The following is a 23,172-nucleotide window of genomic DNA, read 5'->3' on the forward strand; positions in this document are numbered from 1 at the left end:
CTGAGGGACCGCCCAGCCAGCAGCTACAGGCGCCTCTCCCAGCGGAGTGTGGCCCACCTCCCAGAAGGGCTTTTTGCTTCCATTTAGTCTCGCTAGGCAAGTACCTTTGTTTCTCCTGGGTGGGACGAGGGGGAATTTAGACTCAGCCAGCAATCTCTCTTCTTTCTCAGCTCCCATCTGTCCTCACACCCCACTCCACTCCACAGCTGCTCCCAGCAGAGCGGCAAGATGCAGCTCTCAAGCTCGGAAGCCTGGATGCACCCGAGCTTCAGAGCTGCTTCATGTCTCTCCCACTCTTGCCTCCTCTACCTCCTCTCCTGCGACACTCTCTTCTCCTGGAGCAGCAGATGTAGAGGAGCAGAGGTAGGAGGCAGACACATGGAAGGGGAGCCCTGCTGCAGCTCTCCTCCGGCAGGCTCAGGAGCCGCTCAACGTGTGGAAACCAGCGAGGAGCGGAGCAGTATGCAAAAGGGAAAAAAATAAAAAATAGTGCAAAGCAACAGCAGTGGGTAGTGCTGTTCCTCTGGGAGGAACAGAACAGGGGGAGGTGAGATGAACCAACTAGAGAGAATAGGAAAAGAACCAAAATGAAGAGGAGGAATAAAATGTAGAAGATGCAAAAGAGAGAAGCAGATGTTCTTGCAGCACTTTTTCCCTCTGACATTCGTGCCCAGCTCTTCCATCTTCCTCCAGAACTGGGAAATGAGCTGCTAGGTGCTCTCTCCCTATTCCCACCCTGCTGACCCTATGTGCCACACACAAAATGAGACAAAGCCAAGAGCCCCAACACTGCTCCCAGCACTGCAGCAGGGAAGCCTGAGGAGAGCTACAGGCAGGACGAGGAGCTCTGCTATGGGACACAGGTAGGATGCAACATAACCTGGTGATCCATCCCTGCTGTCCAGCCTTCTGAACAGCCTTGGATTCAAAAAATCCCCATCCCAATCTCATCCTCTATTTCCTTGTTTCCTTAAATAATCCTCCTCGAGCTACTCTGTACCCAATGCCACAGGTGCTGCAGAGGGATGCTGTGAGCCCGGGGAGATGCTGCTGGTACCCAGTGCCTCGCTTGGCTGCAGCTCCGCTGCAAGGCTGGCTCCCTCCAAGGGCTACCAGCCAGTTCATCAAGGAGGGGAGCTTCAACAGCAATCTTTCACTCCATAAAATGATCAGCTGGCCCTGAAGGCTTTGCTCAGACACAGCAGACTGGTCTGGCCAAGTAACTAATGGGTGATTCCCATGCTGGAAAAAGAGAAGGGACCTGGAGGTCCGCATGTACAAACCCTGGCTCACATCCTGTCCCTGATGTGATGGGGGCAGGCCTGGAGCAAGGGAGCTGGCAATGTGCCTCAAACTGAAGCATCTCCTAGAATAGTTTAGTCATAAGGAAAGAAGACGAGTCTTTATTTTTCTTCCAGCACACTTAGTTTCTTTCCTCTGGAATAGATTCTGGCTACCAGTTGAGGAGATTCCCTCCAGAAAAAGGCACTGGAAAAAAAACCCCTTTCTTCCAAACCCACAGAGTGGAGCTGCCTGTGCCCCAGCACTGCTGCACTTCGTCCTCGTGGGCACTGAGGTTACTCCTGCTGGTGGGAGGAAGATGCTCCTGCCCTGCCATTCCACAGCCCACCCCATGGCTGGCAAGATCCCTGCCTGCTATCCCAGCTCTGCAGCAGCAAGGACCCAGCCCCACACAGGAGAACAACAGAGTTTGCCTCCAAAACAATCATTTCCATTTTGTAATTTATTCATGAACTCCACCAACTTCGGGGAAAAGGTGGGGGAGGTATTTTCCTCAATACTCAGACGCTACAGGGAAGAAGGGGGCAGCCAGCAAGGAGCAGCAGGGCAAGAGATCAACTTCAGCCAACACCAGGAACCTGAGAACCCCAAACCAGCCACAACGGGGACAATGGCTACAAAAATCCTTTTTTTGAGGCACAAATGAAATCCTCAGGCGGTTACACTGTAAAAACACCTTCTGTCCCCTCTTTTAAAGAGTCACAGTCAGGACTCATCAAAGTCACTTAAAAAGCATCTGGCAAAAAGTTCCCAAACATTAAAAATGGTTCTCTTTATTTTGGCATGCCAAGACTCACAGCATGTAGCGGTCTGTACCAGCAAGAAAGGAGGGATGGGCCAACACATCCTGGTAAAATGAGAAAGGATACAAATCTTGGCTCCCTGCGCAAACTGAACCAGAACTGAACTGTGTCTGAGTGATGAAAAAAATCTTATGGGATTTCCAGCTCGTTTCTGTAGGCTCGAGATCAGATTCTGAACTACTGTGTTTATCCAGAAGTGAACCAGACCTTTGAATATTTGGAGGACTATTCACTGCTGAGCCGCGTTTTTCTTGGATGTCAAAAGCACGGGAAGTTCTCATATTTTTTAATAGAGAAGAGAAGAGGGATAAGGTGGGGGGGAGAAGGAAGAGGGCCTTTTTGTTGCTACAACATAAATAGTATATTGCATACAGCTGCTTGCGCGCTTCCCTGTGTGGTCAACAAAACAGGGAACATATTTTAAGCTTGTTTTCCAAAACACTGCATGACAAACTTGTACTCAGAGGCCCATGAAATACAGACCCTGACTGGGGACATCTCACCACGCTCCATCGGACGCTCACTGCTGTTGGATGAATGAAGGAAGCAAAACATTGGGACAGCCCAAAATATAGAAAATAAATGCTGCAAATCACATCTCAACTTCTAAAAACCTTAATTTTAACAGATTCTGGTTAAAAAAAAATAGGTGAGGGTTCAGATGGAGGCGACAAAAATGATTAGAGGCCTCGGCAGATACGAAGCAAGATTGATAAGGGTGGGAGTGTTTAGTTTAGCAAGAGATGAGTAAGAGGGGAGATGATAAAAGTACACAAATTGTGACTCGGCCTGAGAAGGTACATCTGGTGCTTTTGCCCTCTCTCATAACGCAAGAGAAAGGGGACATTGAATGAAGTCAGGAAGCAACAACCAACAAAAAAAATTAAAGCAGATAAAGGGATTTTTTTTTTCTTTCTTAATACACAACTCATAATTACGCCTAGAACTTACTGTCACAAGATATCACCAGTGCCAAGAGCATGGGTAGGATGAAAGAAAAGATTAGACACTTGCACAGATAGTAATGAGAACATTTACAGCTACCTTTGGAAAGATAAAAACAGAAACCAAGGTACGAATGTTTATGCTTCAGGGCACGAGTCAACCTTTAATTGCTGGAGGCTGGGAGGAAGCTTTCCCCATGGATAGGTTCTCTAACTGTCCTTCATGGGTGCCTGCCCAAGGACTTCAGCCAGGGCTGGAGATCCCCTGCCCAACAGGATGCAATTGCTGCTACCCCTCTGTCTTCTTGGGTACCTTCATCCTGCACCGCTGATCCCAAAGCCCATTCCTCAGCCTGTCCCGAGCCTCCTCAACCCTCAGGGAGTTGTTGGGCAAGGGGGGCCAGCCACGTCCCCCGTCCCAGCCCCTGCCCATGTCACCTGGCCCCAAGCTGCTCAGTTCCTCTTCTTCTTCACATCACATTGAAGTTTCAGGTCCTTATTTTGCCAGCCCTTCCTCTGCCTGCTATTTTGACTGCCACTTTTCCTCCCTCAAACCTAAACCCACAGCTTCAGTCCCTGCCATCCATTTGGGCTCTGCATGGAGCACTGACCCCCTGGAGCCAGGGGAGAGAAGCATCCACATCCACCTCCTCCTCCCCTGACCCACCAGCGATGGGGGGTTTTTGCGACGGAAGTTGCGACTGAACGCAACTTCAAGACGTCAGGCAAATTTTCCTTTCTTTTGATCTGAAGCCATTCCTCAGAGGAAACCTACATCCCTGAGGAGGAGGACCCTCCTGCCGATCCAGCACCTGCGGGGCAGCGGCAGTCAGGCGCTATTACGGACCGCGGAGCTCATCAACGCGCTGGAACTGACATGCGATTCGGGGAGACAAAGAGAGATTTTGAAAGCAAGTCAGTCTATTAAATTTATACCTACCTGCACAATGTGAAACAAACCACATCTCGGTTTCCTTTCATGTGCATGACAGTCTTAACTTGTTTCTTTTAATCCCATAAAAGCAGCTAAAGCATGCAACATGCTTCCCGGAGATGAGGCAAACCTGTATTTTGCTTCCTGACAGTGATTTAGTTTATAGGGTGGGTTTTTTTCTCAGAGAAGATAATGAGCATTGTCCTAAGCCGGTATTATAAAGGAAATACAACACGCTACATGCTAGACACCTGGCATTTAAAGAAGAATCCCATAAATTGACACTGTCTGTAACGGACCAAACACAGCTGCAACCCCTCGCGCTGCACAGACGCCAGTACTGAAGGCAGGAAGATACCAGCAGCACTTGCCAAGGTTTTCTTTGGAAGTCAGCACCCTTCTGAAAATTCAAAGTGCCTCTCATTTAGTCAGTCACACCCCAAGCAGGACCTGGGAGATGACCAGGGCTGTGTGACTATGTAATAAATCCAGCAAATCCAAAGGGGAGAAGCAGTAATCCATGGAAACGTTCCACACAAGAGGGGGGCTTAAGTGCTTTTAATTCCCAGCTGCAAACCCAACAAGCTGCCAGAAGGCGGAGACCACTGAGCACAAGGGGTTAATGGCCTTGCTAAAGAAAATGATACACATAATTTCCTTTTATCATAAAACAATACGTTTATTATTTTCTGTATATCTATTAAAGGGCACGGCCTTCTGAGTGGAAAACAAAACACAGCTTGGTCACATGTTTATTTGCTTCAGCTACTCCCTTTCCCTTCTGATAAATAATCAAACATGCCATCCAGAAAAAACAAAACCAGTGAGCTGGGAAATTTGATGGTCATCAAATAGACTAAGATACCAAGAAAAGCAGCCCACTGTTCCCACAGAGAGTTTTCTGCCCCACACCTACACTAACATCTGAGTAAATAACTTCAGTCACTCTTTCCATTTTCCCCATGCAATTACTCCTACTGTTAAACAAATTGTCCTTAAGGCAGTTGCAAACACCATTTTTTTTTCTGCAAAGTAGAACAACTTCTGAACATTAAAAAGCCAGACTAGCAATATATTTTCAAAATATGTTTGTTGTACTTGCGGTTTGGCTGAACACACAGCTTGATTTCTCTCTCTCTCTCTCTCTTCTAGGAAGATGGGGGTTTACGGTTTAAAATTTTAAAGTGTATTTGGATCTCAGAGAGGCAGGAAAAGCCTCGAGGAGGATGGGTTTTCTCCACAGGGCAGGCAGCATATTTTCCATTTTCTCTTATGTTTCACACTGTACGAGTACCACGAATGCTTGCCAAAAAAAAGTTACCTGCTATGTCAGTGGACTTTTGAGGGGGAGAAACCACTGAGAAATATCAAGCAGTTTTTTAAGTCACTTGAACAGAGAGGAAAAAATCCAGCATCTGTGTTGCAACACGGATTACCCAGAGGATCCACACTATCTTCCAACAACCCCTGAAGACCATTCATACAACAATCATTAATACTGAAAAACTGCAGAGAAAATCCTTCACGTGAGAAGTTAACAACCATTACCCGGCATGAGCACGCTTTCCCTTTCCTTTTGTAGTACCACAGGTCTAAACAATAGTCATATGAATGAGATAATAGCCATGCTTGTCTCAGCAGCCTGATTTTTATTAGCATGAAATTGGTACAAATATTAGCGAGGCTGGTTCGCACACAGTGCCAGAGCCACGATGCAAACAATTTGCAGAAAACAAAAACGCGACTCAGTGGGCTTGCGCCGCTTGTGCTGCCCAGAACAGCAGCCACGTTTCCCTTTTTGAGGGGGGGTTGTTGTTTAAGTTATTTTGGCACTTGTGCAAACGCGAGTCGCAGCACCGGCCGGGCAGCAGGGACGGTGACACATGGCTGCTCCTGCGACACCGCAAGGCGATGGGCACCCCAAAAGAGGACTTGGTCCTCTCCATGGTTCTACGAAGCCATGCGAAAAAACCCACCCTTGTCAACACCGCAGTAAACAACCTGAACCAGCTTCTTTAGCTGTAAACCAACACAATTCCCCTCTCCAAGCTGCCTGCGCAAGGCAGCGTGTTAAAAGTTCAGCCCTGACTGCACGCTCCTTTCCTCTGAGCGCTCGCAGAGAAAATGAAGAGTTTAACAGAGTGAGCTCTTACTGTCTGCCTTTAGATTTCCGTCTTCACGCTGGAGATGTGTTTCTGGCTGTTTCTGTGAAGCGGGGGCTGAAGAATGGTAAAAAGATGTTTGAATAAACAGGAAGTGCTGTGCAGCCGGAGTGCAGGCTGGAGGGAGACGCTGGAGCACTGCCCTTCGCGGCAGCCACCGGGCTCTGCCTCCACAGTAGCAACCTCTGCTTTTACTAAATGACAAAGAAACCGCAAAGCATTCCTTCCCTAATTCTTCCCTTGCAAAGTGGTGAGATCGGCTAGACCTCACAGGTAATCTCAAAGTTGGGCTCAGCACTACACCAGGCACAAAAATCTAGTGATTCTGCATTATTAAATTCCCCCCAGCTCTAAGTAGAAACATGCAGAACTAATTATGTCCCCAACCAGACCAAACAGCAGCAAGAAGCACACCTCACTTTTGTGTCGAGGCAAATTCAGATTTGCACGTAAGTCCAGCCAAGCTTGACGTTCCTACCCTTGACAGTGCTGTGACTTGCTCTGAAAACCGGCTCAGGAGGCTGGCCGGGCTGCAGAGCTGTTTTCTCTAACTGCGTGAACTGAAATATAAACAACCACCCAAAAATACAACTTGTCTCGGGCACAGGGACTTGCATCCAGCATCTCCAAAAGCGTGAGTTCAGCATTCCGGCAGATGCTATCCCCTCCTTCGTCATCTCCTTCCCCTCCCTAAAACAAACTACCTATTTAACTCGAGATGACTAACTAACCGTCTCCCCACCCAATTATCAAAGCCCTGTCTGCTGTCATATTGGTGACATGACACAGATATTGTCAAGAAAAAGTAAACTGGGGCTGGCACTCAAAGGCAGCTCGTGAAGAGATGAGCAGTCGAACAGCCATATTCAATAAAAAAGAGGAACAGGATTCCTTTAGAAAATGTATTGCTGTTGTGGCAACGTGCTGCTGCCACCGAAGGGACTGATTTGTTATTTAGCATCTAGTCTTGGACTGTCTGTCATTCTGGGTGCTAATGCTCTGCTAAAATAACTCATTGGGAGCTGTCAGTGGGATGTTTACATAGGCCCCCAATCTTTTCTTCATACAAGGAAATTTTTTACTGGAATTCATCTTCTTTTGATCTCACATTCAAAGCAACAGCAGCTTGATAGACATGCAAGTCTGAAAGCAAATCCAGACGCTGAAGATAAACCGCCAGAGTATGACAGGCAGGAGCATCTAAAGCTTATAAAAATGAAGAGAACAGCATGTCGTCTGAGTATTACAATAGCAGAAATCAAGAGACATATTAGGTGGAACTGATCAGCCACAAAAACAGTTCAAAAGGCAGATCATAGAAACAGAAGACTAAGCTAGAAAAAAAATAAAATTGGAAAGATCTGCTTTACAGAGGCATCACCTCCTCTCTGAGCACCGCAGCGTTTCCGCTCCAGCATGTAAACTTAAGGGGAAAAAAAGAGCAGGGCTCGTGCCGTCTCTACTAACTCAGCAGTTCTTACCTTCAACTCACCAATTAATTTGCCAAGTATACATTTCATTTATGTGTTATTGAAACTGAAATAAAAATAGGACACTGTGCCACTTGTGTCTACAGCCCAGCCCTCCCCAACATCACAGGCGTGGGGAATCAGCGCCTCTTCGTTAGGGAATGGGGGAATCGCATCCCCCTACAAGGCACAAGAGGGGCCCTGGCCTCAATCCCTGTGACCATTTTAGCTTGTTCATCTATCAAAGGGTTGAATCTTGGGATGCTCCTGAGCTCTGCCTCTGCCACTGGTGCAGAAATATTAGTTCAGAAGGTAATTTTATTTAAATTGAATTACGTGTGCCACGGAGTCCACAGCTATGTTTCAAAGGCGATGCTTGCCGGGAAACAATTGTTGAAACTTTCTCTAGAAACCCATACATTTTTAATTTTTCTTCCCCAAATAAGCTTCTTATTCTAATTGAAGTCAGCAAATATAATGAAAAAGTAATTCTCAAACAATTTTGTACTTAGAGCTGTTTGTTAACAAACACTGAACGAGCAGCAGTGTTAGGTTAAAGGGCAGCAGGATTCCACATTATAATTTAGCCTGCGGTTATTTCTGATTAAGAACACCCTCCGGGACGGCAAAGCAAGATCTTCCTCTGCAGCAGGCACAGCTTTTAAAATTAGCCTCTTCTCAATAATAAAACCAACAGGAAAACTGTGGATTTAAAACTGTATTAACCAATTTGAAGTGGTGCAATCAGTTTACGTCTCGCTTTCTGCAAACCACCGTTCCCAGCCTTAGTCAAGTTTCAAATGTAAAAATGCTGCCTGGATTCTGAAACTGTTGTAAGAAAGTCACCTTCTGTCATGCTTATGTAGCTATCTAATGTGCTAAAGGCTGATTATTTATCTTTAAACTGTACTAGTTTAATCTTTTAAGGTCACCACTAATCTGCTCCAACCTTTTAAAAAATAGCAGCTTTCAAGACTTACTGCTGGAATCACTAAACTCTGCGCTGAATGTCATTGTAAGGGATACATTAGCCAGAGTGAGTGTAGTTTTACAATGTAAACACCAAATATAAATCCCCACCTAAATGAGAAGAAAAACATGATCTCCATGCCAGGAGAAATATCAGTAAATAAGACCAACACAGTATTATTTCACTCAAATATCGTTCCAAATCATGTTGCTATTTTTCTCTCCTCCCCCTCCCTTCCCAGTGCAAAACTCGGGTATAATTTAAAGGATCATTAGGTGCTTTTTCTTTATCTTTTCCCTTTCTCAGCAGCAACTTTGCATGCCTGCTGCGAAGCCTCCTGACCGCATTTGGAAGTCGTTGTAAGTCCAAAACCCCCTCGCAGGTTATTCCTGTGCATGTGCTGCACAGCGGCCCTTTATACTCCTCTTTTTCCTTTTCCCCTAGACTTCTTCTGGACTTGAATGTCACAGTAGACCTTGAATGTGAAATGGCTTCAAGCTAATTGCTTTAATTGCTTGAAGATGTGCAGGCAGGTGAAACCTGATCCCCTTGGCCATTGTAGAGACCAGGAACAACACAGGAATGTTTACACAGTGGTTTGAGTTTAATAGACAGTAGAGCTGAGTTTCAGACAGCTAGCAAAAACACAGCTAATAGGTGACCTCTTAATGTAGTCCTCCTTTTTAAAAACAAAATACAATTCCGTTTTATACAAGGCAATGTCCCTAAATGCCAAGGTTATCTGCTTGACTTTTTGAGTGAGCATGCACTGCGTTGCACCTGACATTTATGCCAGAAACTCTATCCTGAATGCACTTCCCTCTACCTTAAAACAAAAAGCACTTTATGTGTCAGTCACCTTACAAACAGATTAGAGCTGGATGGGGTTTCCTCATAAGTGCAGTCATTTTAATTTAAAATTGAGTGTTTTTCACCACTGTCATACTCCTTTCCCCTCATCCCCTGGGCACTCCTACCCTCTGGTGGGCACCAGCACAAGCCCTTGCTGGGGTCTTCTGGAAAAGCCAAGTACGACTTTCACTGTTTTTCCAGAGCTTCCAGTACACTTGCACCACAACGTGAAGATACTGACTGGCTGTGAAGTGCTTTTTCAAAGGAGAATTGGTTTCACACACAGCACAAATTCAGCAGCTCTTCCTCAGGCAAAACTCCTCCTGACTGAGAATTGCAGCATTTGGGGTCACTGACGATCAGGTTTGCTTTCCAAGAATCATGAGGTAAGTAAAACACACTTGCAACCAGCCAAAGACCGGCAAGCAGGTACAGCACAAGTGTAGAAAGCAAAGACTGAATTTGGCAGCAGTGGCAGCAGAAAGGTATTTACTGTAGGTCTAGTCCAAAAGACAAACACCGAGAATAGGTAATACCTAATAGTCACTTTCCTGGCACAGGCACTTCGAGTTTTGTTGCCAGTCCCAAAATACTGTTAAAACCACTTGCATTGAGTGAATATCACCAGAGAAATGACATGTATTATATCCCAGATAAGGAGGAATAAATGAAATAGCATTTACGGAGGAAGGAAAAAGAGAAGGCAATCTGAGGATTGCCTGGAAAAAGCACAAACACATTGAGGCAGAGGAGGGGAGGCCAAACTACCGTGCATTTCATTTCGTACCAACAAGAAAGGAAAACAATTCCCAAGCCCACAGTCCTGCGAATAAAGGGCATTTTCAGTCTGATCTTGGCAATTCTGTTCAGAAAGTTTCAAATTCTCTAGTACCTTATGCTGGAACTACCAACCCCCTGGGCAGAAGCAAACAGAAGCAGGAGGAAGGCTGCTCCAGCCACCCTGGATGCAGTCCTGGCTCCCAGGAAGACAATAGATGCTGGCTCTGTGCTCTACCTTGCCTGTTATTCCCAATCCTCTGAAGCAAATGAGTAACTCATCTTAAATAATACAGAACAAAGGGAACAATAGGAACTGGAAAGCAAGCCGGGATACTTGGGAACATGCCTCTTTCTTTTGAGAGACAATCTTGCCAGCACACGCGCATGCACTGAGTTACAGAATCATAGAGGTTGCTGTCCCGTGACCCTCCAAATCACCTCCAAAAAGCTCAAATTCCAGCCACTGTGGGATTTTAATATATTTTTTCGGTACGCCCCCAAAAGATAAAAAAAAAAAAGAGAAAGTTCAGAATAGGAAAAAAAAAAAAAAGCCAGTGTCAATTTAAAGATTTAGTATAAACTAGTCCAAGCCTGTGGGAGGAACGCTAAGTGGAAAAAGTAAACACGGTCCCCCCAAGAAGTTCCCCTGGAAGCCGAGCAGGCAGCCAGTGCCTGGTACCCGCTGCCCCGCGCCCGGGGAGGTCAGCCCAGCTATGCTAAACTGACAGGTTCAGTTTACAGCAGGCCAGCACTTTGTTTGGATATACTGGCCTTGCTCACCGCCAGCTTAACAACAGATGGCTCGAAAACTTTCATTATGTTGCAGAGGGCTGAACTGCAAACAATCGGGAAAACTGTGAAAAGTTTAACTCTCTGCGAGCCGAGCGGGGAAGCACTGCCCTCGCCAGCCGGCTGCTCCTCCCGCCCCGGCCATGGGCGCCTTTAAATTAATTAAAGCAGGATGGGATGATTAATCATACCTGCACACGGTCCTGGGGATGCTTGGGAAAAAGAATTTGCGATTTGACAAGGTCATTTCAATAAAAGTAGCATTCCAGGAGAAAATGGACTTTGACGGATTGCAAAGCTGATTTTAAACCTTCCTCAAGCCTCTGGCTTCAGGAAAGTTATAGAAAGTTTCCGCAATAATCCTCCAATTGGGGTTTTATCAGGAGCTCTCACATGGGTGTTCTTCCATCTCCAGAAACAGAGCCTCTGTCCCTCAAATTCCCACTTCAAACTTTCGCCCTCGACAGCAAGAGAAGGCCACCAAATAATCTAACACAGAGATCTGAATATGATTTATCCAAATCTGTGTATAATTTAAATATTCATCTAACTGATTCAATTCACATGCACCCTAATACCTTTTAACGCTCTAAGGCAGGTTATAAATGCACCTTCCGAGGTTTAATTCAATTGACAATCTTCTATACATCTCATCACTGGAAAGGCATTATTTTATATTATTCGAGAAATGAACAAATCTGTTTTCCACAAATATATTTTAAAAGCGACTCTTTCCTGTTATTGAAAGAAAATTGTGTTTATTACTCCTTTAGCATAGTGTAAACTCATAAACGTCAACAGAGAGTACAAGGAAAACTGTCAACTAAATATTGTTTCCTTCATGAGCTGCTCTTCCAAGTCAATTACGCCTTTCAACTTCTGGGGCATTGTATGATAAACTGGCAGTAAAAATCATTCACATTAATATACCATGGTGCCTTGCCTGCAAAAGGTAATTAAAGAAGTAAATGACTCATAAGAATAGACATATTAGCTGCAAAATGAAAGGCAACTGAGCTGCCACATGAAAATATGTACCATTAAGATACTGCATTTTCATATTCCTGTAATCAGCTTCAGTAGACTAATGCTTATTTAATCCAGTTCTCGCCTAAGTCCATCAACAACTGTTTTTTGCTGTTTTCTCCTTGACTGAACATTATGTGTGCAGGTTTGGAATAAATACTGCAATAAGATTTTTGCATAGTCAATTGAAGAACAGGTTTTTTATCTTTTAAAAACTATTTTTCTTTCCCACCAAGAGGAATGCAGCAGAGAAGGATATTCTGGGGTTCCAGTGCTGATACGCTTTGAGTTAAATATATACCCTGGTCTAGCATTTACCATTTTGATTAGTGAAACCAACAGCAGGAAAACAAGCCTAACCTTTCAACTTTCTGACTCTTCACATGGGAAAGGCTTTGCCTTGTTAATGCATGTTTTCATTAGGGTTAGAAAAAATCAGAAAGGTTTTCTCTTTCTTAAGTCTTTGAGGAAAGGTGGGGCAAGGAGAGGAATGGGCAACACTGGGTTTGTGGAGGAGATGGAGTGGCGGGCTGAGGAGCGTGAGGGGCATCACCCTCGACCAGTGCACATCCCAGTGACCTGCTCTCCCCAGCCCAGACTCAGGTGACAAGATCTAAACTCCAAACCCACACATACACCATCCCAGCATCCCACCCTGGCAGCAGGACCGCCAAGCTCAGTGTAACCTACTCCTGATTTCTGGGAAGGGCCTTTGCTGGGAGCCTGCCTGGCCTTTGGGTGACATGTGCTACACATCTTAGCCCACCCCAGCTCTGTGGCCGTCACATAAACCGAAGCCTTCTGGTGAAGGATCTTGGATTGAACTTCCCTAGTCTGTCCTTCTCCTCCCAAGGGGATGGCAGGGAGATGGCAAAATTCACAGAAGAAAGTACACTTGTCTCCAAAAGAAAACACCCTGCAAAATACTCAAACATTTATAACTCATCCTGTTTGTGAGCAGTAATTAAAGTATTCTTTTCATCACAATAATAGCTCTGTAAGGCCAAGATCCAAACTGCTTTTGACTGCACGGCTCTCACAATTATTTCATTTTCTAAAGTATGGGGTGGAGTGAACTCCTAGTAGCTCAGCTATTGCTACGGTACGGCTGTTGACAAATGCTGACTTTCCCTCACGGCAGAGGCTGTGTATGTACCATCCATCCTTTATTTATTGTGCCCGACACAGGTTTATCCTTGCAAAAAGAGATCTTTCAATAAAAATCTTCACACAACGCTTTGCAACCTGCATTATGTGTTACTTATTTATCACTATCAGTACGAAATAGTATAAGACCTAAAGTGTAGGATCAATCATTATTTAAACTGTATTATTGCTTCTCCATTTGAGCAGACATCACTTTGTACCCACAATTAATGAGCTCTAGTCCTTTTTCTAATTAAGGAACAAAGGTTCTTGTGTGCAGAGTATAGAGTGACACTGTCTAGAGAACACACATTTAAATAGAAGAGAATCCTTCTAATTACCTTACAATAGGATTTTTCATATCCAGGAACATAATAGGATCAAGAAATTAGAGCATTTCCAATAGCATTTACAAATAAGTCACTATGAAACACTGTTAAAAGGTAATAAGGCATCCATAAAAACAAGAGGATCTTATGGAGACCAACACCTAACACTTCCATATTTATAAAATTCACCTTTGAGCATTGATACAGGGAAAATGCAACACAGAAATTATTTTATAGATGTGTATACAGAGAGATAAATTTGAAAAAAAAAAAAAAAAGAGGAGTCAGCTATCAGAGCCTAAAACACTTTAGGCTCGTGCAGATTAGGATCCAAACACGTAATTAAAAAAGTCAGAAAGGTAACCTCTCTTCATCCAGTAATTAGGGCTGTTAGAAATCGGATACTGTCTCTTAAAAGTGTTACAAATACACCGCACTACTAAATAACCTGCACTGCTGGGAAAGTATACTCGCTATCAAGGGCAAAGCTGCTATACACTGAGGTAACAGTAAATGACAGACTGTTGTTCAAGTCCATTAGCTGCTATGTGATAGGAGCACATTCACTAGCACACGACCTGTGAAAAATCTTAGATCTCTTTAAATCTTTGAATTGGATTGCTGCATTAATTCTTAAGAACTGCAATCCTTCAACCAAGTCAAATTACCCTCATTAACAGGGGAAAAACTGCCTCTGCAATAAGTTAAAAAAAAAAGATATTTATTACCTATAATCACTTTCACGTACTTCACCTGGAAGTGTGACAAACTGGGACAACAACTTCAGAGGCTGGCACCAGTTCAGCTGCTGGTGGGGCCGGGATGGAGGGGCCGGGCCGTGCGCGTGTCGCCGTCTATGCCTGTGCGCGCACGATCCTGCGCCGACATTCAGCGTAAATACATGTGCTTCTTGGGGGAAAAACCTCAATGAATGTTCTAAGAAAAGAAAAATCACTAAGAATAAGCACAGGCACTGAAGCGATCTGTGTGTGTGCCACTGAAATAACCGCAAAAGAGGAGGGGAAATTCTTCAGTTATTCAAGGCTTGATTAGAACACTACTTCGTAATTAGGCATGTTACAAGTATTGTCATCAACCAGAAAATTCATGTACTAACTAAAAGGTCTCAGAAGCTGGCTCAAGCCTTCCATTCATTAACAACATCTGCTATTAATGTTTAACCCTCATAAACATGCACCAAACATTCGGCAAAGATTAAAAATAAATATTTTGTTGTGCCGTTTTATCCACGCGGTGATCCGCGCGGTTCTGTGGATATCAAGAACTGCTACAATGGCCAGGGAGATAATGGACAAATATTTGGTCTTTGTTGGAAAGAGGATATTCCTTTCTCCAGTCACTGCTTCTCTGCACTTCAGATGTTACAGCTCCCGAGCCAGGCCAGTACAGCACAATAAACAGCAATGCAGACATACAGCTACACATACACCTACAGGACGGTATGAATCATTTATTTTAAAGATGAAACTTCCTGGAACAATTTTCAGGCTGAGTGTTTCAAAGGATCCCCTGCTTAAATTTTTTCTAATTTAAAAATGAGCATTCCTGGGATGAAGGACTCACTGAGAAATGGGGAGCTGAGTAAGTCCAGGATCCAGAAATGAGAAACAGAGCGTTTCATCTTTATTTTACTGCTGCGAGTCCAGATGAGAGCCCTGATCCCGCAGTCAGATCCTAATGGGCAGATCTTTGGAAGAGTCTTTGGAAAGACTCATTTCCACAACTGTGGTTTTAATGTAAGCGTTGCAATCTGCTTGTGCAGGCTCATTTACAGCGAGGAGACGGAGCTAAGTGGTGAGCTAATGCGACCCTCTAATGACTCCTGGAAGCGCATCCGGACATCCTTCGTCCCCGTCCCTCTTCCTGCAGACGGGTGTCAGTAGCACAGTCCCTGCTGGTCCCCACCTTGGCTCACACAGACAGTCCTGTAACAGCAGGAGGCAGGTCCCACAGCTCCCTGCCTTCCCTGCTCCCTCCTGCCTGCCCCCCCCCCCCCCCCCCCTTGCCCCCATGCACTGTGACCCCCACGTCTCAGCAGATCCTGGGGTTCTGGCATCAGGCGGGTGCAGATCCTGCCTGCACCCACCTCACTGCCGTATTTTAATTTGCAACAATGCCAAGATACAAACCAAGCCACAAAAGTAATGAAAAATACAGCTCTTTTTGTCTTCAAACATGACATTCATGGCGGATTCACTGTCTGCATGTTGCAGCACGCTCTATTCTTAGCACCGTGCCTTTTAAAGTTAGGCCCATTATTTTCTACGGTGTATCAAGATCAGTATGTATAACATATGCCATATTGTTGACACTTCCCTGGATGTACTGCACGCCATATGCCTAAAGCACTAAAAGGGGTGATGAACAGAGTGGCAATACTGAAAGGAGAACAAGATACACCGAGAGCATGTTGAATGAATTCAGTTATATAATTCAGCCAATAAGGGTTTCCATACATTTAACAATCTCTTCTTTTTTCCCCCCCCCCCCCTTCCCCCCCCCCCCCCCCCGTATAAAAATGAATTTAACAACTTTCCACTGTGAAAAGTTAACACGCTGGACACGTATTCAAAGCAAACATTTAATCACAGTGGGCCCACCAGGTCTAAAAAGTATACATGTAAAGATAGATCATATATAATCACACCAATAAAACAAACAAAAAAGGACTATTCATACATTTTAGCAATAAACTAAAAGAATAAAACATACAGTTCTGCTCCTGCTTCTACTTGTCCTTTATTTTACCTTGCATAAATCTATACCCCAAGTCCAATTCCTAGAACTAGGGAAGATGTCATCTTGCCCATCTTTAGAGGTTTATTTACTAGTTTCTGTACTAAGAATTATTATCTGAAGAACCCAGAAACTAATGCTCTCTTACACCACAGTATTTTTGTCCAAATCTTCTGGAACGGATTATAAAATTGAAATGTAAGAAGGAACACAGCTGAGCTATATTTATAACACGAATGCTGCTCTTCAGCATCTGATACATACACATGTGTATCCTCATTTCTATGCCATCCCTCAGCACGCTCTAATGGGTACACTAGCTGCATACCCGTCATTAAAATAAAAAAAAAAAAAGGAACTGACTCATCACTGAGAACACTTTTGACAGTACTTGCATGCAGAGTCCTGGCAGAGAGGTTCAAGCTATTTGGTTGAGACCGGCTACAAATGACAAACTTTGGACTGAATTAATAATCAGGGGAGAAAAGCAAACATGCAAACTCCCAGCACGGGTACAGGCTGATGCACAGGTGAACCCAAGCCTAGCCTGCAAGTTTAGCCCTTGGAGTTATGTGCTACCTGGAGGAAGGAAAAGATGTGGAAAGCAGGTATCACTGCAGGGAATTCCTACTGCCGAGGCACTGACAGGGTCAGGAAAACGGGAAGAGCATTGCAGAAACACCTGGCAGGAACACACAGGACCCTTCCAGGAGGTGTATCTCACCTGGGCTTGAGCTCAGGGGAGGTGTAGGGAGGCAGGTTCTCTCCTGGCATACCAGGAGCAGGGCTGCTCCTCACTGAGATGCTGCTAATGCTCTGGAGCTAATGATGCCATGCAAAGCTGAAGCTTCCCCGTCCTCTGTCGTTAGTGCCACTATGCACCCACAGGCAATGGATCAAAGGGGCTATGAGAAGATAAGGAGAATCCATTTTCATTTCAAAACATGGAAATTCTGGCACAGGAGATCACTACAGAAGATCAGTTCTGTTATGTTTTCGTGGTGTGTTGAAGGGGAATGTTGCATTTTAAATGTACATTCACATACCTATTTATCTGAGTAAGCAACATCATTAGCAGAATAAAACAACCTAAGAAGAACATGGGCCTTTTGTTAAAGTGGAAGGCAGAATCCTCCTCGGAAAACACATCAAAGAAAAGGAACACATGCTGATGTTTAAAAACAGTCTATGTCTAATACAGAACATCAAGACTTTAAAAAAAATCTAAAAACCAACACCAAAAAAATATCCCTTTGCTTCACAATATTTTCCTTAGAAACAAACTTAGGACTTACTGCTGACCAGGAGTGGGCTGCCAGTGCCCGCCTAAAGCACTGGCTTGGCTGTGCAATCCACTAGTGAGAACTCAGAAAAAAAATTAATATACACCAATTTCACACTGACAAAATTAGCACAAGTGGAAGTTTTGTGAGTGGAAACACTTGCACTGCATCAGTAAAAAGGCCAGAAGGCAAAAGGAGGAACATGTCCCAAAAAATTAGAAAAGGAAAGGGTTTAGACGGGCATGTTAGTGCCTGCTCTGCTCCTGCTCTGAGCTGTCTTTAGGGGAAAACAAAACAAAACAAAGCAAAACAAAACAGTTTCATTTTGCAAAAGCCATGACTGTACAGCTATTTGCAAAGGGAAGTGGTGAGCAAGCATCACTTGGTCTGTGCCTTTAGCACATTACCTTTGGCCATGAGATATCAAGTTATGGTGCGAAAAAGCCTTTTACCTTCCGGTCTCTCACTCGGGGCTGGTCCAAGCAGAGCACAGCCAAACTTTCTACTGGCTGTTGGCGACGTTAGTTTGATGGACTTCATCCAGTTCCTTGTGGACTACTGTCCATATTAGGAAAAAATCCCCACTTGACACTGGCACTGGGATCCAGCCCTATGCACAAACACGGGCAGCACTACGGACTTTTCCTCAGGAGCCAGGTTGAGACACAAGGATCACAGGCCAGGTCAATGTGCCAGGATCCTTAACAATTAGAATCATATAAAGCAAGAAACAGTTCTACAGGTCAAACTGAAACATCTCTTGTGCTTGCTCTGTAAGAAAACCCACACAACAACACATGGGCAACAAAAACAAAAGTAAAAAAATCCCCTAAACCACCCTGTGGTGAACTTTGTTTCCTTTTTCGTGCAGCACTGGTGACGTTTGCAGGGGAGCTCAGAAGGGTAAAAGGGCATTGCTACCACGGCACTATTTAACTCTGCCAGGCAGATCCCCCAGACCTGTTACGAGTGTCTGCTTCCTACCCATCAGGCCATTAATCATCCAGACTCCTAAAAGGTTCAATTCATGTGCCCACTCAGAGAACTCATCAGATGCCTGATAGTCATATGTCATTCGAGAAGAGAACAAAACTGTATTCTTCTCTGAACTGATGTAGCTCCTATTACCAAGAGACTCTCTCCCCTGGGAGCGACCAGAGGAGCGAAATGAAGGAGAGCTGACTCAAAGCTCTGCCTCTCAAAGACACATAATTGATGCAGAAGGGAAAGAGAGTTATTAGGAACCTGCCACTACTCGTATTTTGCCAACAATCTGGGGAATTGGTGAAAGGATTTTGAAAGTGGCAAAAAATATGTCCAGTCTTTAGTAGATACACCCTAGACAAACAGGCTGCTCTCCCTCAAAGACTATCCTCCTCCTTGAATAGTAGCTTGGTGATAGCAAAGGAGGTTTTTGCCACCTTAAATTGGACACTTCTTCTACTGATTAACTTCACTCTTCCTTTGACCCTTTGAGCAGCTGGAGGTGATGCCTGGGCACTGTGTGTGCTCACAAATCCTTTGCTTCCCTTGATATCCACTACTTCAAAATCTTGATTCTTATCTACTGATGCTCTTAAAAGCCTGGGAGATACCAATCTGGGAGACAACTCCTGCTCCTTAGCACTGCACAGCACCCATGATCCCCAGCACAAATGCACCCCCTGGGTGCCTGGGGGACCCAGGTTCTGTGTCACTGGGGCACATCAGGGGATAAGCTGACTCCTGCCCCACACACCACCTACCCAGACCAGGCTGAGACATGACACATAAATACAGCATTTGACAGTACCATTTCCTGGAAATGACAGCTGGAAAGAGTATGAAGAAGGGAAATGCACACCGTTGCAGTTGAAAAAAAAAAATCCTTGTATTGCTCTGCACTTGATAGAAAATTAAAGAAAAACAACATGCCATTTATCCTGCCCTCTTGCTTCTTCTTACTGCTTTTCTTCATTTAATTGCTGCCCTATCAGGTAAATTAGTAGATAAAACTGAAAGAAAAATAAAAACCTAGAAGTACCTCAGCAATTGCTTCATATCCTCATTTTTTTTCCAGCAAACAGTCCATGCCTCAATAGAAATGTTACCCGCTTTTTCTTTTTTTAAAAAAAATTTCCCTTACAAAATTCAGCAACAACATTTTTTTCCTCAAACTAGATAGTGCAACTAAGTTTCAGGTAGCCTGGCACATTCATTGCCCCTCAATGTTTTACCTTTCTCACTGGTACCTTTTGATCTCTGAGGCTTTGGGAACACTAAGCTGATCTCACCTCCTGCTGCAATTCATAATTACCAATTCACAGCATTTTTCAGCAGTCTGCTGCTCAGGAGTCAATATAAGATTGAAAAATGCTGAAATTTTTTGGCCAATTGAGATTTTTTTCAGAATTTTCCCCCTTCCTCCCAAGAGCTACAAAAACCATACTGAGCTGCTGCTGTTACTGGAGAGCCAACCTGGATGCTTCATGCTGCACAGAGCAAAGAGGAGGCAGAGGGGCTGCTTTCAAAGGGTTTACAACGTTGAAAAGCGGTTTATGATACATAAACAGTCCTTTTCAGGTTCAAAAAAATCCTCTTTTCCCATTCAGCATCACCATTATCCCTATTGGTTTCCTCTGCCTGCAGCTGCTCCCCAGCAGGCAGATACAAAACGCGGCTCCACGGGTGACAGCCGTGCTCAGCCCTCACCCCTCGGCACGAACGTGTCACCACGATGATCCTGCTCCAAACACAGGAGAAAAACATCTCTGTGGGTCACAGTTCCATCCCAGCCCAAAGAGCAGCCCATGGAGGGGGCAGAGCTGCCTATGCCGGGGCTAATGGGGCTGTCCCAGTGGCCACCTCTGTACCCAGAACACAATCTTGGCTATTGTTCTGTAGTCATGAAAAATTAAGCTGGATGGTTAAAATTTCCCACTCCAAGTGCTGGTATGAGGCCCTGTAGTATATTTTGCTCTCGTGGCTTACCTATGGGACCTTCAGCAAAGGAAGTCCGTGCTGGGAATGAATGTGAAATATGGGACCATGCAGGCTGTAGAGAAAGTCTTAACCAGAGTGTTTGAATTAAAGTAAGTGTTTCACCAGTGATCCTTCATTAAGCCTGTGCCCCAAGTTCTCTTACAAACTACTAGCACTCGCTCTTAAATCGTCTTAAAGTCCTTCAACAAAATTAAAAAGCCTCTTGTCCACCCCCTAGATTTTACAGACAGGGCAACTAAAGCAACACTTGAAACAATTCTCATGAACAACAAAAGATAAGCAGTTTTGAATGCTAAAAATTAGAATTAGATGCAAAAAAACCCTTTTCTTTGGTTGCTCACTAGCATAACTGATCTCAAACACTTTCTGGTCCTCTCTTCAACGTAATCAGTGAATTTAAAAATTGGTAAATCCTTGTACTCAATTTCCGATGCTGAAAACAAAACAGAAAATGTTCTTTTTAATCTTTAAACAACTGTAAGACAGAAATACTTCACTTTTTCCCCATTTGGTGGGGAAACATGCCAAAATACCAACATCCCTGGGTGAAGCTTAGCTGTGCTGCAGGTGAGCACTGCACCCAAGCCCTCCAACCTATCATGTGCAAAGAGATGTCTCACACCAAAATCCCAGCCTGAAAGGCTCCCTTGACACCAGAGAAGTTCAAGTCCAGATCCACATCCATGTTTTGTATCTCAGGTTTATATCTAAACCAAATATAAGGATTCTCTTGACTTCTTCCAAAGAATAGTCTTTTAAGACATAAGACTCAAGAACCAATAAAAAAGGTAATTTAACAATATCTCTAGTGTGTCACCAATCATTTAAAGGGCCTTGAGGCTGCTGCATTCCCACTACAGTACAGCAGCTTTCTCACCCTGCTGGTTTTCAATTGACACCCTCTGTGTTGATATTTTTTTCCAAGTTAAGCCTGATGGCATTTTTTAAACTTCCCCTCACAGCTGATGTCCTCTGCTCGTGCCACTGCTGGGCTCCAGCAGTGCTGCCGTGGGCAGCTCCAGGCAGGGCACGGCTCTGTTGGAGCCCACAGTGGTGGGGCCAGGGGTCTTCTCCTCCATATCCCCCAGGGCACAAGGATCAGGAGAAGGGAGAAACTTAAATTTAGGTGGAAAAAGTCAAAACGGGGGAAAAAAATAAAAATAAAAGGCAATAACACTAAGGGGAGGTTGTTGATCAGGATCTCACAGCAATAACTAAGTTCAGGAATTTGCCAGGGTATCCATCACTTGTCGAATAATTTGAGATTTTTCTGCCAAAAGGGCAAATTACTTCTGTAATTTTTTTATCTGAGCCTGAAGATTGCTTGGAAGGCAGAATATCTGAGACAGGGGACACACTCCCTTCATTTGGCATGAGCAGGTCTGTCATTGATTCAGTCTGATTTTCAGCAATTCTGGGCACAGCCCAAAAGGGCATGAACTGTTGGCAGACTGACCTGCAGCACGAGGGTGTCCCCCAGCCTTTGCCACCACGGTCTCCCACCCTGCTTGCACGCACAGTGGTGGGCACAGGACAGGCACATCTACTCCTGAACACCTACAACTTCCAACAATTTTGCACAGCCCATTACTCCATCAAACACAACCATCCTGGCCCCCCACCTTGGTTTCCAACACGGAGCAGCAATGGGTGTTATTAACAGAAAAGGGTGGAACACCACCACTTAAAACACACTTCCCCTACTGCAAGTGAAATTAATAGTCATAAAAAATAAACTCCTTTGAAAAGTTTTCCTTTGCAAATACCTAGAGCATACCCCACCACCAGCATCAGAAGGAAGTTTTCCAATGGGTAAATGAATGTATCTGCTAAAGGAATCAGGTTTTTTCGTGCACTCCAAGGTTATGTGTTTAGCAGGCTTCGATACTTCAATGAAAAATTGAGGTGGCAATGATTTGCAGACTAAATTAATGTTAAATACTTCAAAGAACTGGACAAACAAGTCAGCAGCAAAAATTTTATAGGTTCACTTCCTTCAAGGGAACTTAAAGAGCCAGCATTTTATTGCTGTGAATTCTAGTCACTCCTTTTACCCCTCAGCATCTGTTTGAAATATGTAGTAGACAATTGCTTTTTTGGCTCTGACTCAGGTGGTTGAAATACAGGACAAACAGACTACTGTATATAAGCTTTCCTCCAGCAATGAAAATTTTTATTAACTCTCTTGCATAGCAAACTCGGCTGCCCAGCCTCCAATCCCTATAGAATCATCAAGGAATGTGGCTACTTATTAATTCCGGTGGTCAAGCACGGGGTGGATATGTTGAGACTTGTCTGCAATACGTAACCTCACATTTCAAAAAAATAAAGAGGGGGAAAAAAAAGCTACAGAGGGAAGGAAAAACATAAATGAGTTCTGTTTAGTTCATCATTCATATGTGTAAAATTCCAAGCTAAATACTAGCTCTGTACATAAATATGTCAGCCCTGTCAGACGCTCCAGCCAAAGAAAACAAGGTCCATGGTGGAGGGGTTCAGAATTACCCTCAGAGCCATGAACTTGCCCCACCTTCCATTGCTGTGTCAAATTCAGGAGTTTTCTCACATTGGTGCTTCATAAAAACAACCTGCAAATGCTGCCTAAAAATTACTCCTCACCCCACCCAGTTGAAGGACTGGGGAA

The 23,172-nt window shown here is 44.3% G+C and overlaps 1 protein-coding gene across 30 annotated transcripts in view; it reads right to left on the reverse strand.

The window, feature by feature from the left end:
* FOXP1 (forkhead box P1) overlaps positions 1 to 23,172 on the reverse strand; it is a 386,121-nt gene that overhangs the window by 118,285 nt on the left and 244,664 nt on the right. Inside the window, exon 1 of one of the 30 annotated variants that reach the window (XM_027640635.1) lies at positions 6,137 to 6,521. The exons of 28 other annotated variants lie outside the window; for them this stretch is intronic. The gene's annotated coding sequence lies outside the window, so the exon portion shown is untranslated. Of the gene's footprint in view, positions 1 to 104; positions 123 to 6,136; positions 6,522 to 23,172 lie in introns of those variants that run through there. One more of the 30 variants, XM_027640637.1, reaches the window with a different exon arrangement.

The sequence above is a fragment of the Corapipo altera genome, unplaced genomic scaffold, assembly GCF_003945725.1.
Source record: "Corapipo altera isolate COAL_440 unplaced genomic scaffold, ASM394572v1 55, whole genome shotgun sequence".
Lineage (NCBI taxonomy): Eukaryota > Metazoa > Chordata > Aves > Passeriformes > Pipridae > Corapipo > Corapipo altera.